Here is a 17,228-nt window from a genome sequence, read left to right on the forward strand (position 1 = left end):
ATGATTTAAAAAGGTTTCAGGTTGGCACATTTTGCACGAATATCTCTATCGTTTTTGCTTGGATTTGAGTCTGTGCTCCAGCATTAGGACGCGTATGGCTGTCATGATAGGGCTAGGGGACACTCGAGCTAGGGGTCAAGTGCCCATTTCGCATGTTTCGCATAGAGGTGTCGGGTTTCTTCGTTTTACTGGGTTACTGGTTAACAACATGTAAGTTTAAAGTCGCACGCCCTAGTTTCAGCCCGCGAAAATTAATTCTAATTTTGGTTAATCTACAAAACTGTAGCACACTTAGATCACATTTTTATAAAATAGAGTAAAAAAGCAGGTTTTATATCGATAAATACCATGGGAATCCCCATGACCCAATTACTTGAAATAATTTTGAAATTTAGTATTCTGATGTCACCGGTAGATGTCGCTCGAAGCACAGTAATGCCAATGTCACGACAAATTTCCCAGACTTGGGGTGCGTTCCTTTCACCTCTGCTGGGCATGTTCCAACTGTTCTGTCCTGGACAGCGAAAGGAATGAGTTTGGAACAGGAAGTTACTTTACCAACATGGGTGCTTCTGTTGAGGAAGTGGCTGCAGCAATCATGATACTTGAATCGGAATAAGACGACAATGATAGTCCGTCACTGACCATGTTGACTATACTACAGTGTTTGAAATAATAAATTTTATATATAAACCGCAATTAGCCTACATTTGCTATTCGGCACCGGGTACTAGTGACTAACCTATTGTTATTAGCAATTAGATGCACCGTGTATTATTGTTGGTAGTAGTAGTAGTAGTAGTAGTAGTAGTAGTAGTAGTAGTAGTAGTAGTAGTAGTAGTAGTAGTAGTAGTAGTAGTAGTAGTAGTAGTAGTACAGTCTGTAGGATCCAGAGGTGGGGAGGCACTTCCCCTCCCCAGGACGAAAATGTAAGGGTTTTTTTTTTATCCTACTCTATTTAAATAAAGGTAACAATATAGCTTGTGCCCCCCACCCCCACCCCCAAGGTTGTATCCCCTCTCCTGATATCGTAAGACTTAGCAAAATTATTGGTTTTAAGGGTTTGTGACGTTTTGTATTGAGATACTTACTTGTCTGAACTTTATTGTTAATGAAAATGTTCACGAATTGTGAAGAAAAACCTCACAAATGAACAACAAGCAAACGACAACAAATCGGATGTTGATTGCGCGAACCGTGCACGAGAAAACAAACCGAACCAAAATGATAACGGTCACGTGGTATACCAACGTCTGTGACGTTGAAACGGGAAGATCCCCTCTAAAAATATATTAGACCTTGTCTGCTCAACGTTTTTTTTCTCAGACGCGCGTGCGTTTTTAAGAAATACGAAAAATGCATTTTGTGGTATTACAAACACCAGGATTACCAGGATTACCAAAAAACACTTCAGGTGAATGGAAATGTATATTCTAAATAAAAAAATGTAAGTAAAGTGCAATTTTATTTGTGAGAAAATGGGTTTAATAGCGAAAAACAACGGCGTAATGGTTAATAACTAGGGCGTGTCCCTTTAATGTCATGACTGGACTCGATAATAATCAAACTAAAGCTCTGTGGCATCAGATTTAGGAAACAAATGTGTATTTTAGACACAGTAGCTGGCTATCGTTTGGTCGTCGACGATTGCCAAAGTATTACACACAGTCTTCAGTATATTGTCATTAAAATTAAAATGCTAACACTTTGGCAGGAGCAACATATGTAGGCCTACTTTGGCCAGAATTAATTAGTTAATTAGTTTTAAAGTTAATGTCCACTAATAAAGCATACTAAAATTGCACTTTTTTAATGCTTTCTTTATGGTTTCTGCTAGAGGGAACACAGGTAAAATTACATGTATGTACTCGAAAATCTCGGAAATTAATGGATATGTTTTGTTTTAATTTTTAGATAGATTATAGTAAGATAATTGCTGTTTAAAATTTGTAAAAGTGCATTAAATAAAATGTCCAATAAAACAACATTTCAAACCCATAACTACCCAATATATGCCTTTGAATATTTAGTTTGTATTACGTACCCTCGAATTATGTTCTGGCAGAAAGCCTGCTACCTTTGACAGAGGTTGAAACAATTGGTCGTCTAATTTTTGCCTGTTACCATAAAATAATATACTTAATCACTTTTGGCATCTAGCAATTTAAAGCAAAATGTACAATAGTTAGCACTTGCAATCAGCATCATATATTATTTTGTTTTGTTTTACCTGTAATATATTTTCACCAGGGCTTCCTTCTTCCTTCATGAATGATTAAAGAAAACAATACTGGATATATTGTAATTATTTTTGTTTCATTCCAATATATAATAACAAATGTGTTTTATGTCAATATGTGGAGCAAACTAGCTGATACAGTTGGTTTGAAATCGTGATTACAAAATCCTAAAGATAAAAGGAACTGGCTCCTAACGTCAGCCTCTACATATTGTCCACATTTGTACAGGCCTGTAGGAACGATATTTGAAGTGTGTGTGTGTGGGGGGGGGGGGGGGGGGGGGGGGGGGTATACAGTCTCTAGTGAGGGATACAAACTAGATTTTCATCTTAGTATCATCTTTATTTATGTGGAGTAGTGAAAATTTAAAACATACATTTTTGTCCTCAAGTGTGGGATGGAGAACAAGCCCCTAGGCCCGCTCCTCGCACACCCACCCCACCCCACCCCATCCCAGTTCCTACGGGCCTGATGTATTTTATATTAATAAATGCAAAGACTACACAATGATATTGTCTATAGGACATATCAGGTGTAAAGTCATTGTCAGTATGTGACAACATTATAATATTTTCCAACATTTCTGTGTTTCTGTGCCAGGCTGTGGACGGTTTTGGCAGACGGGCAACAATTTGCTTAATAATTAAAAATACACAGTTTAACCAAACACATTAAAACTTGGAGGATAACTAGCTAAGATAACACAGAAAAGTGTGCTAAATATCCATTGACGTGTCATGTTTACATGTACGCTGAACAAGAGTTATGATGAAATATTATTACATTTTGTGTGTTTTTCTTCTACTTAGGTCCATTTGCTTCAGTTTACATTATAAAAGTCATAAAAAAGTATGTTAAAAAAAATGCTTGTTGTATGCTACTAGATGGTCCATTACCGGAAAAGATTTAAAACAATATGTAATTTTCAATGGTGAGCCCTGTGGCTGAATTTTGCCGATGTCATTTTGTAATAATTCCATTTTATAATTTCTGTTTTGTAATAGGCGTCTTGGTTGGTTAAAATGCTATTACGTGATCTAAAAAAAACCCCAACGTTCATTCTTCCATGAACGTGAAAACTATTTTTATCCCAAGTTCGTCTGCACTGTGAGTGACGGTGACAATTCAGGCTTTTAACGACTCCGGTTTTGAACTGAGACACATAATGTATATGACAGGCCACAAAAACGAAGCTTCTATCAGAAGTTATAGTAGAGAATGCTCAACAAATCAAAAGAGAGACATGAGCGCATCTCTGTCACATTTGACAAAAACACCAAACCGACAACTTACACGCGCGAAAACACATACGCCTTCGTGCTCAATTCCGCGACCTGTCCTTTCCGAGAATAATATCACACAATCACAAACTTCCTCTGAAATCCACACACACTTTAACACTGAAATCACTTTATCCCTTTCAAGTCAGTCTTCACAGTCACTTTCACTAATTCAACTTTTGACAACTGCAATTTTAATATAGGTATACTAGTAAATAAATCTAAATAATTTGACACTCTCCCTCATGTTAATTAGTTCAAAATTCATCGAAAAAATGTTTGCGTTATCAGTTGATGTTTTTATAACGTTTTATCCACATTGATTCAGAAAATAAAATTTATAAAACCTTATGTAAATCAATATAATGAATCGGAGATTTGACGGATAAAAAGGAATGTAACGTTCTAAGGGAAATCCCTTATTTGTGCATTGATACAGTTGTAAATCATTGCGGAATAGAGTTCGATTGGGGTTTTTTAATATAGTTTTTTATAATGGCTAACGCGCTACGCCATTCATACAGTGTGTAAAATGGTTTTGGTGTTTATCATCGCATGGACGTCAAAAATATAACGTTCAATTCTTAAATATTGTGCATTGGATGTACAACGGAGTGACCAGTACGGACATATACTAAAGCCAGTTGGGGTCATGTACAGTGGCGGATCTAAGGGGCGGGGGGCGGGGGCCCGCCCTCCTTAAAATTTGCGACAATTATATTTTTATTTTATATTTTCACATTGCAAAATCCCAGGAATCCCCCCCCCCCTCCAATGGATTTTCTGGATCCGCCAATCCGCAAAAAAAAAAAAAAAAAAAAAAAGATCGAAAAATAGATGCAGATATAATATCTGTTCGCAATGGTATAATTCTTATGTCATCATTAGGGCCGGGGATTGTATTTGAATGGGTGGGGTGTTGTTAGTTCGGGGTATGCTCCCCGACAAAAATATTCAATTTCTGGTGTTAAATATGAATGTACAGCAATATGAGCACAATATCAGAGGGAGGGTGTGTGTGTTGGGGGGTGGGGGTGGGGGTGGGGGGGGGGGGGGGGCATGATTGGTGCCAACGAATACATGTTCTATTATTATTGATAATTTGAACATGGCCTACCGGCCTCGGTGGCGTCGTGGTAGGCCATCGGTCTACAGGCTGTAGGCACTGGGTTCGGATCTCAGTCGAGGCATGGGATTTTTAATCCAGATACCGACTCCAAACCCTGAGTGAGTGCTCGGCAAGGCTCAATGGGTAGGTGTAAACCACTTGTACCGACCAGTGATCCATAACTGGTTCAACAAAGGCCATGGTTTGTGCTATCCTGCCTGTGGGAAGCGCAAATAAAAGATCCCTTGCTGCTAATCGGAAAGAGTAGCCCATGTAGAGGCGACAGCGGGTTTCCTCTCAAAATCTGTGTGGTCCTTAACCATAAATCTGACACCATATAACCGTAAATAAAATGTGTTGAGTGCGTCGTTAAATAAAACATTTCTTTCTTTCTTTGAACATGGCCTAATAAACAAGTCTACCGAAAATGCTTATAGTCCGTTTGCTTCAAAAGCGAAAACTATAGGCCTAATAAATAAAATTAAAATTCATATAAAAACATATTATTAAATTTCAAATAACGTTTGGAGAAAACATTTTTTAAATGTAAATAGGTTAAATTGTGTTTGTTTTTTTGAAACGGGTATGAAGGCAATCGTTGGAACAGCTTCAGTAATAATGCTACTGGAGTTACCTGCCTTGGCGGTTTTAGCATTTTGTATTCACACCATTATTAAAAATGAGATTTAATAGATTTCAGGCCCGCACGCAGCATTTTTAATTGGGGGGGGGGGGGGGGGGGGGAATTCTTCGTGGGGGAACCAACAATGGCTAAAACGACTAATTTCTTTTAGTAAAAAAAAAAAGAAAAAAGAAAAAGGTTTATGTAACCTTATCTAAATTTGATAGAAAATAATGTGGACCTTTGGTAATTTGGGGGGTTGGTACGCGACCACCCCCACCCCCTCTTCCCCCCTGCGTACGGGCCTGAATTTGATGGCATACTCTCACCTTATTAAAGGGACACGCCCTAGTTACGGCTAGTTGTTAACCATTACGGCGTTGTTTTTCGCTATTAAACCCATTTTTTCACAAATAAAATTGCACTTTACTTACATTTTATTATTTAGAATACACATTTCCATTCACCTGAAGTGCTTTTTGGTAATCCTGGTAATCCTGATGTTTGTAAAACCACGAAATGCATTTTTTTGTATTTCTTCAAAAGCCGCGTGCACTCGAGAAAAAACCGTTAAGCAAGCGAGGTCCAATCTATTTTTAGAGGGAATCTTCCTGTATAAACGTCACAGACGTTGGTATACCACGTGACCGTTATCATTTTGGTTCGGTTTGTTTTCTCGTGCACGGTTCGCGCAATCAACATCCGATTTGTTGTCGTTTGTTTGTTGTTCATTTGTGAGATTTTTCTTCACAGTTCATGAACATTTTCAGTAACAATAAAGTTCAGACAAGTAAGTATCTCAATACAAAACGTTACAAACCCTTAAAACCAATAATTTTGCTAAGTCTTACGATATCTGGAGAGGGGATACAACCAGGACAGAACAGTTGGAACATGTCCAGGAGAGGTGAAAGGAACGCACCTCAAGTCTGTGCGCACTCTGTGAAATTTGTCGTGACGTAGGCATTGTTGTGCTTCGAGCGACATCTACCGGTAACATCAGAATACTAACTTTCAAAACTATTTCAAGCAATTGGGACATGGGGATTCCCATGGTATTTATCGATATAAAACCTGCTTTTTCACTCCATTTGATAAAAACGTGATCTAAGTGTGTTACAGGTTTGTAGATTAACCAAATTATAATTTATTTTCGCTGGATGGAACTAGGGCGTGCGGCTTTAACATTTGGGATTTCCTCCATTTTTAAAGTAATACGCGTATTACGCCACCTACCATTTGTTTACGTTCCAAGTTTCACAGTTGGATGTGTAGACAGTCAAGTAGCTAAGAAAGTTTAAGTACGTATATCCAAATCTTTGTTACAGTTTACCTTAAAAATTCTTTTTTCTACACAGGAAACAAACTAGGTCACGACACGACCCGTATGTCAATTAAAACATTTGTAGTTTTGTTAATTTATGGCAATCATACCCAAAATATATATCGAAGTGTCATGTGCATATTTATTTTGTGACTAGTGAGTGACGTCAGTAAAATGTGAGGTCACACATCAATCGTTTATTTATGGAAGCAAAATTTAATAAGGGCGCTAAAATTTGAAAACGTAAACTAAGGATGTACATCGATAGTGTTTTACTTTAAAAATATGACTATTACTACAATATATATATATATATATATATATATATATATATTATATATATATATATATATAGTCAGTATTATATTTGAATACATATTAAAATAATATTTATATAAAAAATAAAAATAGAAATAATCAAAGCTATTTAAAAAACAATAATAGAAGTTTGTCCCACCTGATTTTGCAAACAATATTTTAAACACCATGCAGCAATCTGCTGATCGCTAAATCAATAAAAATAATTATAGAAACCGTTCCTTTTTTATTGATTGCTTCAAGACATAAATTCAACCATGCAAATTACAGTTATATACTTTGTTTTTATGACATTTTTTGCTTCTATACTTGAAAATAGTAAATAACACGACTCAATAGTTAAAAAAAAATTTGTTCAGAGATTATGAGAGGGGGTAGGCCGATGTAAGCACGTGTGTACTTTTGATTGCATCAAATGTGTAGTCTTTTCTGCATTGTTGATTCAAGTAAAAATTAAAGCAGTTTTAAAATATACTAATACAATTATTAAGTACCTCGATTCACCAGGGACCCATGCTAATTTGTTTTAAAACTTTTTTAATTTACATTAAAAAAATGCACCGTAAACAAAAGTTATGCGAGTTGCTACAAATTTAAGACGACACCACTTTACATATTATCCCTACAATAATAATGCACTCGTCCATGATGCTTCCGTTATTAAAATGCTGGCAAGTTAAAGCGGTGGCATAGGAAGGTTCTAAAAAGTAGGGGGAGGCACACTTTTACATGTACACACTTTTACACTATTATAAAGCAAATATAAAGCAAAATATCTGAAAAGTGAGGGGGCACATGTCCCCTTGAAGACAGAATGGTGGTGCCAAAATCATGAAATGGCCTGTCAAAGCATTAGCGCTGCCTCCTGTCGATTGACTTGTTTATATTTCCACATGATCAGAGAAAAGGTTTACAGTGTGTTGACACTGATGCAAGTTACATGAAAAATATAGTTGCTATAACTACTTACATTTAAATTAAATACTTACGACATGTAATAAAGAACACAGTTTACACAACGTCATTTTGTCAGGAAACAACTCCCACAGCCTCCCCAAAACAGGTAGCAACGAATATTTTCAAAATGAAAAACGTTCTTGCAATATTACCGCATTTCCTCTAATAAGTGGCGGGTCTCTAATAAGCGCCGGTGTAAAAGGAACAGTAGTCCTATCGGACCTCCATAGCTTAGGAACCATAGTCCTATCCGGACTTTCATTCCTGGTTTATTTTTAAGCTGTTTTTATCCTAGGACTTGTATTCCTACCGGACTTGAATTCCTTCTACAACAGTGACAGAAATACCAGTCCGACAAATTAGATGTCCGTTTATTATACTCTGCAATTTGCACGAGCTGCCAGAAAGACACAAGAAAAAAAGTGAGGTTTTGGCAGCCTTCCCTCGTAGTGTGATGGATAAGTGTACGAGTCTCTTAAGATTATTGTGGGTTCAAACCTCCATGTCAAAAATATTTTTAAGTTTGAGTATCACGTAAGTGAATTTTTGTAGTCGTCTTACATTTTTGTTAGCATATTGAAGTAGGACGAATAGCTTGCTTTTTTCAAAAGTATATTATGCAACTACAGATATAAAGTCGGCTATATGGCCATGTGTTCAACACCAAGAAATATATCCCCCGCCCCAATATGTAGCCCAAAATTGTTTTTAAAAATATATATATGAAAACTGGTAACTAAAAAAAAACTTTAACATTTGGTGAACAACAAAAGACAATTCCTATATACACCAACATAATTTTTAATAATATGTTTTGTAGGTTTATATTTTGACGGTAAGTCACAATCTGATTAATTGTGATTTTCCTTAATCTTTGTCCGATCGGACTTCCATTCCTCGGAATCCTAGGTCTGTGGGGCCTGTATCCCTAGGAATTTAAGTCTGTGGGACGTGCATTCCGAGGAATGTAAGTCTGTGGGACTTTTATTCTTGGTACTCCTAGTCCACAGGACTTTCAATGCTAGTATTCCTAATCCTGTGGAATTTATTTCCGATAGTTTGCTTATTACATATATATGATTCCTGAAAATCCCTGAAATAAAACTTTAAAAACTGTACTTAGTTCTAGTAGTTAGTACTTATAACTGGTACTATAATTAACAATTGATGAACAATTAAAAATAGCATCAAAATACTTAATTATCACTGACTGCCTTATGGCAGTTCTGACCATAAAAAGCATAAGATATGAGTTGGGGAAAGGGTCTGTATTATTATACCTGGCCGTTAGGAACACCATAATCATTCGAGACTGGGTGGAGGTGGGGGTGGGGGTGGGTCACTCCCCCAGTGGGGGGGGGGGGGGGCAATGGACACGTTCGGGCAAAATGAGCTGGCCTAAAATCTTCACCATGCATCTCCATAATTTTACTCACAATATTAGTTGTACTCCATGTAAAAATGCAGACTTATTTGTCTGGAATCCTATTTAGCGTCTTGGTAGTGATGCGAATATAAATATACGTTGTATTCCAGATTCTGACACTTTCGTTTCATTCGGCCAATAAAAATCAGCAAACGGGGAGCCTGAATGCCTATTGCGACCAAAACTGTCAGGTGTAAAAGTGTCATGAGTAGTTAGTCTGTTTAAAAGGATCTTTGTAAATTGTGTGTGCATATTATTGACAGTATGATAATTGTTCAGGGGTTACTGTTTTGTTTTAGTCGGTGTAGTAGCCCATTGAGCTGCTAAAACCCACTCTTAGTCATTGATATTTCTATTAACTGATAAACAGTAATGAAAACCATTTAAAAAAAAAAAATTATCGATGGTATGGTTTGTTGGGACTAAGATATCATAGAGGCTAGAGTCTGATATGTCATATGTTAGACCAAATTAATTTTTTAAAATGAGCAAAATTGACAAAGCAGGCACATGTTCAGTAAGCTATACAGGGGAGAGGTCTAGAAATTTGCTTTGAAGAGGGGTGTTTAGAACACGCCACCCCACCCCATACCCTATGTACACGCGCCTGCAACATTACTGACAAAAAGGTACAAACTTAAAATTATATAATAACAGGATAATGTATATAACGCAAATATCACATTTTTATAGGCAAATTATTATTATTATTATTTTTATTATTATTATTATTATTATTATTATTATCAAATACCAGTATATAATGTATAACAGATAATTGGGTTGGTATATCATATGGGCAAGTTTACTTATTTGCGAGTACTAATATGCTTCGAATTATGAAAAATGTTTTTGAGCTACTTTTAAATGTTTAAACATTTATTAGTTGGAACAATACGCAATGAATAAAGACCTTGGTTCTGCTCATGTAATAAGGTCAACAAAACGTTTACAAATTCTTGCAAAGGATATAAATGGAAAATATTGGAATAAATAGAAAATATTTAAATAGAGGCGCTAGTATCCTAAGTTAATTAAATAGACCAAAAAGGAAACTGTTTTTCCGTTTTGTTTACATTTCTAATTTAATTTTTATGTGTACGACCGGACTTAAATTTTGATTGTCTAGGAATGCAAGTCTGGCCCGGACTTGATATCCTGGCAGTCAGGCCAGTATTCCTAAGGAATGTAAGTCCTAGGACTTGCATTCCTAGGTATATTAGACCTAGGACCTGCATTCTTAGGAGATTAAGTCCGGTCAGACAACTGTTCCTACGGACTTGCATTCCGTTTACACCGGGTCTGTAACAGTTTTCCAGCAAAACAAACGTCGGGCCTCCAGTAAACGCCAGGTAAAGGGGCGATCTTATTACGCGATTAAGGTCGACGACAGTCACTTTTTGGACCCTTGTTTTGGCTTCGTACACAATAAATAAAACATATCCATTGGCAATTTTTTAATATGATATATTTGACAAAAGGTACTTTTTATTTCTTTCATCTTTTAAAACTTAAAATTAATAATTTGTCCAGAATTATGAAACAAAAAATACAGACCTTTAAACAGCGTTGTCTGCTTGTTATAGAAATTTGACAGGGGTCAAGGTTAGTTGACCAGTTTTTGTTTTATTGTGGCGAAGCATTGTAATAATATAAACCAAATAACTTCCGGCTGGTCAAAGTTCGAGGTGCACCGTAGTTATGATAGAGAAGTGAACACCACAAGTCCTGTGATTGGTGATAAATGTGAGTGTTGATTGTAAAAAAAAAAATCACTTTCATCTGGGTAAAAAAATATGCAATTTTATTTTATCTAGTACCACTGTGTCAAGTAGCCTTGTGCTTGAAACATGTATGGGGTACCTGTAAAAAAAAACCACTACTCGAATTTTGTGCGGAACTAGGGTAGTCATAGACGTTACCCGTTATCTCAGAAATGAGCAGCCTGACCCCCAATTTTTTTCTGATTCACTTTGAGGGTGAGGGGTGGTAATATATATATCCGTGGCGTTTATGTCGATTGATACGCTGCAGGTAGGAGTTTTAGCCACATGTGTTACTATTGTCGTCTATGGGATTTGATTTGGTTGCATACACCCTATAGCTAATTTTGAATTTGAATAACGTCAGTATTCCAATGACGTTACTTATCTCCTTACAATAACCATAAACTGGGTACATGACGTTTCCTTTTTCAAAATGTTGAAAAATTTCTATTGAATATTATTTTCTTTTTGCCCATTACTAATGCACCTGAATGTGTTTGAACAAAATCTTGTGATTTAAAAAAATGTACCTTTTACAAAATATGGATTTCAAGTGAAATTACGGTAAGATATGTTATATTTATTGTGTACGAAGCCAAAACAAGAGTGTGAAAAATGACTGTCGTCGACCGTAGTCGTACCGACTTGTCGCATGCGATGGAATCGTACCGTGAGAACTCCTAAATAGGAACAACTTTAGTCTTATTTCGCTAGTCCACACAAGTCCCGCTCGAAACGATGGACGGATGGATGTAGGCACTGTGTTTTGTTTTCACTGAAATATACTGCCAATGATCTGAAACTTTCAAATTTCGCTAAGAATATTGGGAAAACCATGTCAAGTAAATGTATTGATTGTATATTAGTCATACATAATTGTGGGGATGTACATAGTCTCATAGTTGCACAAAGTTTAGATGTGCACAAATTGCTGACATATATTTGGTATATATATATATATATATATATATATATATATATATAGGTTGAGTAGTATATGACCCACCCTGCAAGTTATATAGACTGCTTGTACAATGGTAAAATGAGGCTGCTTGAGAGAAAAAAAATCTTAATGATGATGATACCTGACCTTTTAGGCCTATACGCTTTCGTTTTGTGGTTTTTCCATCCCGTACCACTCTGTTGTTGTTGTTGTTGTTGTTGTATTCGAGCGAACTCGGAAGCTTCGAGTGCATGTTTAGACTCCTCCAATGAGAGTCTTCCAAAGTTAAACTATAAATGTGTCTATCCAAAAGAACAAATCACCATTAGCTGTACACGATTTTAAAACTGTCCATTCGCGATACGTTTCTTTGTCTTTATTTTTGCTTAAATACCTTTATGTGCGCTGGGTTTTATTTGGGAATTCATCCCACAGATAGGATAGCACATACCACAGCCTTTGGTATACCAGTCATACTGCACTAGTTGGATATAGCCTAATGGGTCACCGATGGGGACCGATCCTAGACCGACCGCGCATCCGCTTTACCACTGGCCTACATCTCGCCCCCTGTTTTTATCCATTTGGTAAATTTATATTAAATGACCCTGGAACCATAAAGCGAACGATATTGTTGCTTAAAATGCAGTTATTTCCCTTGGGCATAGATTAGTTTGAAGTGTTATTTCCAATTGCAGTCACAAGTTAAACATTCCTTTCTTCCTTAAAAACACTGTCAGTGTACACTGACTGTGCGCCAAATTTTGGTGGAGTGTGATCATCTCAAACCGACGAGAAATAATATATTTCGCAACAGAAATGTTTTGGAATGTTTTAAATTTCATCCAGAATTAATTGTAAAGTTTTTAAAACACTTTGATTTGTATACAAAGTTTTAAAATATACTTACCTTGATTTTATGTATTATATTATACTCTCCTCCCCCCCCCCCCCCCCCCCCCCACCTCAGCTCCTTACACTGTGCTTTTACATAAATACTATTTTCATATACTTACCATTTGTGACACCCAATAGCCGATGTGTATTTTTGTGCTGGGGTGTCGTTAAACATTCATTCATTCATTTATTCATTCTTCCTTAACAAACATTCATTTCTTCTCCTTAACAAATATATCTTCGTTCACTATGACTAAAACAAAATACTAGAGAAATACTAAAAATAAATATGTGTATTCAAATCAAATCTTTATTTTACAAAGAACATGGTACCGTTTAAAAAAGGACATGTATGCGTGTAAAGACGTTTTAGACAAGTTTCTGCCAAAATATGTTAGTAAGAGACCTGCTGTTTAACATTCGTCAGAGCACATGTCTAAATTATTTGTTTTTATTACATATTACATAGTTTTCGGACACAAAGCCTGCAGGGGTTTCCTCTCTAAAACTGTCAAAATTATGTTTGACATCCAATAGTCGATGATTAATAAATCGATGTGCTCTAGTGATGTCGCTAAACAATACAAAATTTGACGGTCAGTGTGCATAGCATAAAGGATTTCTTCTGCTGCTTAAGACGCACACGCAAAAAAAGGTGTCTGCAAACATCCATTCCCAGTCTGGAGCTCCACGCGGTAAGACGTGTTTGTTTCGCTGGTGCACACTGCACGTGCTTTCGTGTGCTCGACTTGGGAATCCTTCATTTCGTTGTTTTTGTCAGCGAAATGAAGTTTTTCTACTGGGATGTATGCGGTCATTGGAACTGATTGAACGCTGGAACGCTTCTCGTTTCGACAATCTGCACCACCAGGTTGGATTCTTTTTTAGCGAGAGTCCTCGCCTCCACGTCATTTCTCCATCTGACTATGTTGACTTGTTTTTTCGTGACTCGTATGACGGCCATTCTGCAGAACGCCACGGTTGTTCGCGTTTAGTCTCTACTACTCTTTTCTAGACTTTTCTTTGCTTTATAGTGATACCATCTCGTATCCTCCGGAGTCGGGCCCGTCCGCACCACTATACCAACCCATGACGACTGGACTATACCCTAGTCTGATACTCTCTCTCTTTCTGACGGATCCGGCTTCTCAAGATCTGTATTTCAGCACAGCACTACACCTTCAACGTCTATCGACTGTCATTCTAGGGGTTTTCTTGACGGGATGCAACCCATCTCGTCCCTATAAGCTGTGCACCCTAACGGCCTTAACGAGGCCACTCACGTGGACATATCGATCGGACTTTAAACTTTTAGATCTGCGTTCAAAAGTTTATGTCGAAATTACTCTCTTTTTTTATTATCAAATAGTCCGATCCTCTCTTCTTTCTCTTATTTAATTTTGGACTATCCTAAAATGCTCCAAATTATATAAATATTCGGCCGAGCAGTCAATTCTTTTTTTTTTTTGGCTTGTAATTTTTTTTTTTTTTTTTTTTTTAATTTATTCTATTAGCTTTTTTTACTAATTGCTATTTTCAAAATTCTGCACATTTTCAACTCCACCCCTTCCCCCCTCCTCCATCCCGAGTCAGGTCATCGATCTTATCTGAGGTCGGACTCTGGATGGGCGTGTTCGAAACCCTAGTGGTATATGGGCACGTTAAACAAGTTATCATCATCATCTGCAAACATCTGTAGTGTTTTCTGCTACTTATTGTTTTTTTTGTTTTTTTTACGAGAAATGGTTTTCATGGCTATTGATTAGTTTTGGTGTTGAAGTCAACTAGAATAAAAAACAAAAGGCACCGTGAAAAAACACCCACGTGTGTGTCCATTGTGAACACAAAAACAACAACACAATAGACGTTACACAATGAAGCCAAAAAGCACCCTTTTTATACGCTGAGGGAGGCATCCCAAGGTCAGTCCAAGGACAGTGGGACTAGTCCATCCTACCCAGGTCGCACACTTGTACCAAGGCCATTGTCTCCTACCAAGGTCACGTGATCACGGGAAAGTAGGTCATGTCCCTCGGTAGGCCCCCCTACTACTTATGTTAGCTTTACATATTTAAAATATTGGTATTTGTCATGATGAATTTTACTTGTAGAAAGCAGGAAATTGTATTTTAGAATATCAAGTTTTCAAAATTGACCGCGAGAGGTGCCCCCCCCCCCCCCCCCTCCAATCTCAAGTAACTCCAGAAATGAAGTAAATTCGCTACCAAAGGAGTTGAATCAGAATTATTTCAGTTACGTTTTAATACAACGTCCTTCACAGTAATTCGATTCCTTGTTATTCACCATATTTGCGATTGTGACTAACGAATTATTCGATTGGATCGTACAGTTGTGTTTATATATTCAACGTATACACTTGCATACAAATGCTATTTCGTAAATGTTGCATTTGTCAGTATTTGTAATGATGAATGTTACTTGTAGAATGCAAGAAAATGCATTTCAGAGCATCTAGCTTTCAATTTTTTCCCAAGGGAATATGATTCCGAAACCCCGTAAAAAAATCTCAATCAGTCAGCTCCCTCCCCAAATCTCCTGTTACTTTCGCAAAGCCTGCATATGCCTGACTATGCCTATGTGTTTTGTTGTTGTTGTTTTATTATTATTAATAATATATTTTATTGCTACAGAAACCATTCGGTAATATCAGGGTTGGGGGCCCAGAAATCGTTACTTACAGTACGAGTGTTATACGTACATGTATAACACATTTATACCCTTACATATACATGTCATGTACATGTAGATATATAAATCTTTATATATAAAAAGAACAAAAACAAAAACCAATATACATATACCGGTACCTCTACATTACAGGTGTCATATGGGCAGATCAGCAGAAAGAAAGAAAAAGAGTAAACAAAACGATTTCCAAACTTGAACCATTAACTATTAGTTTCGAAGAAAATTTGCCAAGATCTCAAGACTTCTTCAAATTCATTGAACAGACTTTTTAAAATATTATATATATTTTTCAATTTGCAGTGCCTCAATATTTAGTCCGTACTTTTGAAATGTTTTGATTGCTCTTATTAAAGTGACTTATTTCTTATATACATATTTATATATATATATATATATATATATATATATATATATATATATATATATATATATATATATATATATATATATATTATCATGGGCGTATATATATCATGGCGCTTTTTTTATAATTTAATATATCTGACATTGATATCTGACATTATTATATTTACTCAACATAGAAATATATGCCCAATATCTCTGCAATCTATTTTGGAACCCCCCTTTTCAAAATCCTATGTATTGGAACCCCCCCTTTTCAAAATCCTATGTACGCCCATATATATATATATATTGTACCTTGCTTTACACACTTCATAATCCATAAACAGTCCTTGCTCCTTCGATAAATCTTGTATAAAAAGGATGCCTTTTTTCAATATAGTTTTTGTACAATATGGGTTTATTATCTTAAATTATAGGACTGTTGTACTCATTATTTTCCCAAGTCTGTTTTGGTTATATCTTTAACCAACTCTGTAATACATTTTTCCAAAACAGATTTTTTAATTAGTTTTTGTTTTTTCTGAAGGAAATAATCTCTGTAATTCAACATAGTTTCTGTCTTTAATCCTCTTATGGGCGGGATTTAGCTCAGTCGGTTGAGTGTTCGTTTGAGGTGCTCGAGTCGCAGGATCGAACCACATCGGTGGATCCGTTTCAGCTGATTGTTTTCTTTCTTTTTCAACCAGTGCACTACAGCTGGACAAAGGCCGTGGTATGTGCTTTCCTGTCTGTGGGATGGTGCATTTAAAAGATCCCATGCTGCATTAGGAAACATGTAGCGGGTTTCCTCCGATGACTACGAGTCAGAATGACCAAATGTTTGACATCCAATAGCCGGTGATTAATTAATCAATGTGCTCCAGTGGCGTCGTTAAACAAACACAAAAAAGTCTTCTTATCCAAAACGTTTTTAATGAAATCATAAAATTAGAAAAATAGAACATTTTAATATTAATATATTTAATATATATATACTATTAAAGTTTTAACAACAACAATTCGACACAAAACAGTCAACTTTCTTGATGACCATTATTTTATTAATTTTTTCATTTGAAAGAGTTTATTAAAAATTATTTGTACTAATTTGTTCAATATTAAGAGAAAATTGTATACCCAATAGATTATGTTTTAATATTAGCATGTCTTGCCCTTCTCTGTAAAATTCCTGCGGACCCCCGGGGTGTTTTTTTTTTTTTTGGGGGGGGGGGGGGGGGGGGGGGTTTTGGGGGGAGGGGAAATATTAGTGTATTAGGGACGCCAAATACTCAG

At 36.3% G+C, this 17,228-nt stretch overlaps 1 protein-coding gene across 1 annotated transcript in view; it reads right to left on the minus strand.

Moving 5' to 3' along the window:
- The window catches only part of LOC121388758, a 69,656-nt gene that overhangs the window by 47,407 nt on the left and 5,021 nt on the right, over positions 1–17,228 (minus strand). The window lies entirely within an intron of this gene.

This window comes from Gigantopelta aegis, chromosome 14 (assembly GCF_016097555.1).
Source record: "Gigantopelta aegis isolate Gae_Host chromosome 14, Gae_host_genome, whole genome shotgun sequence".
Lineage (NCBI taxonomy): Eukaryota > Metazoa > Mollusca > Gastropoda > Neomphalida > Peltospiridae > Gigantopelta > Gigantopelta aegis.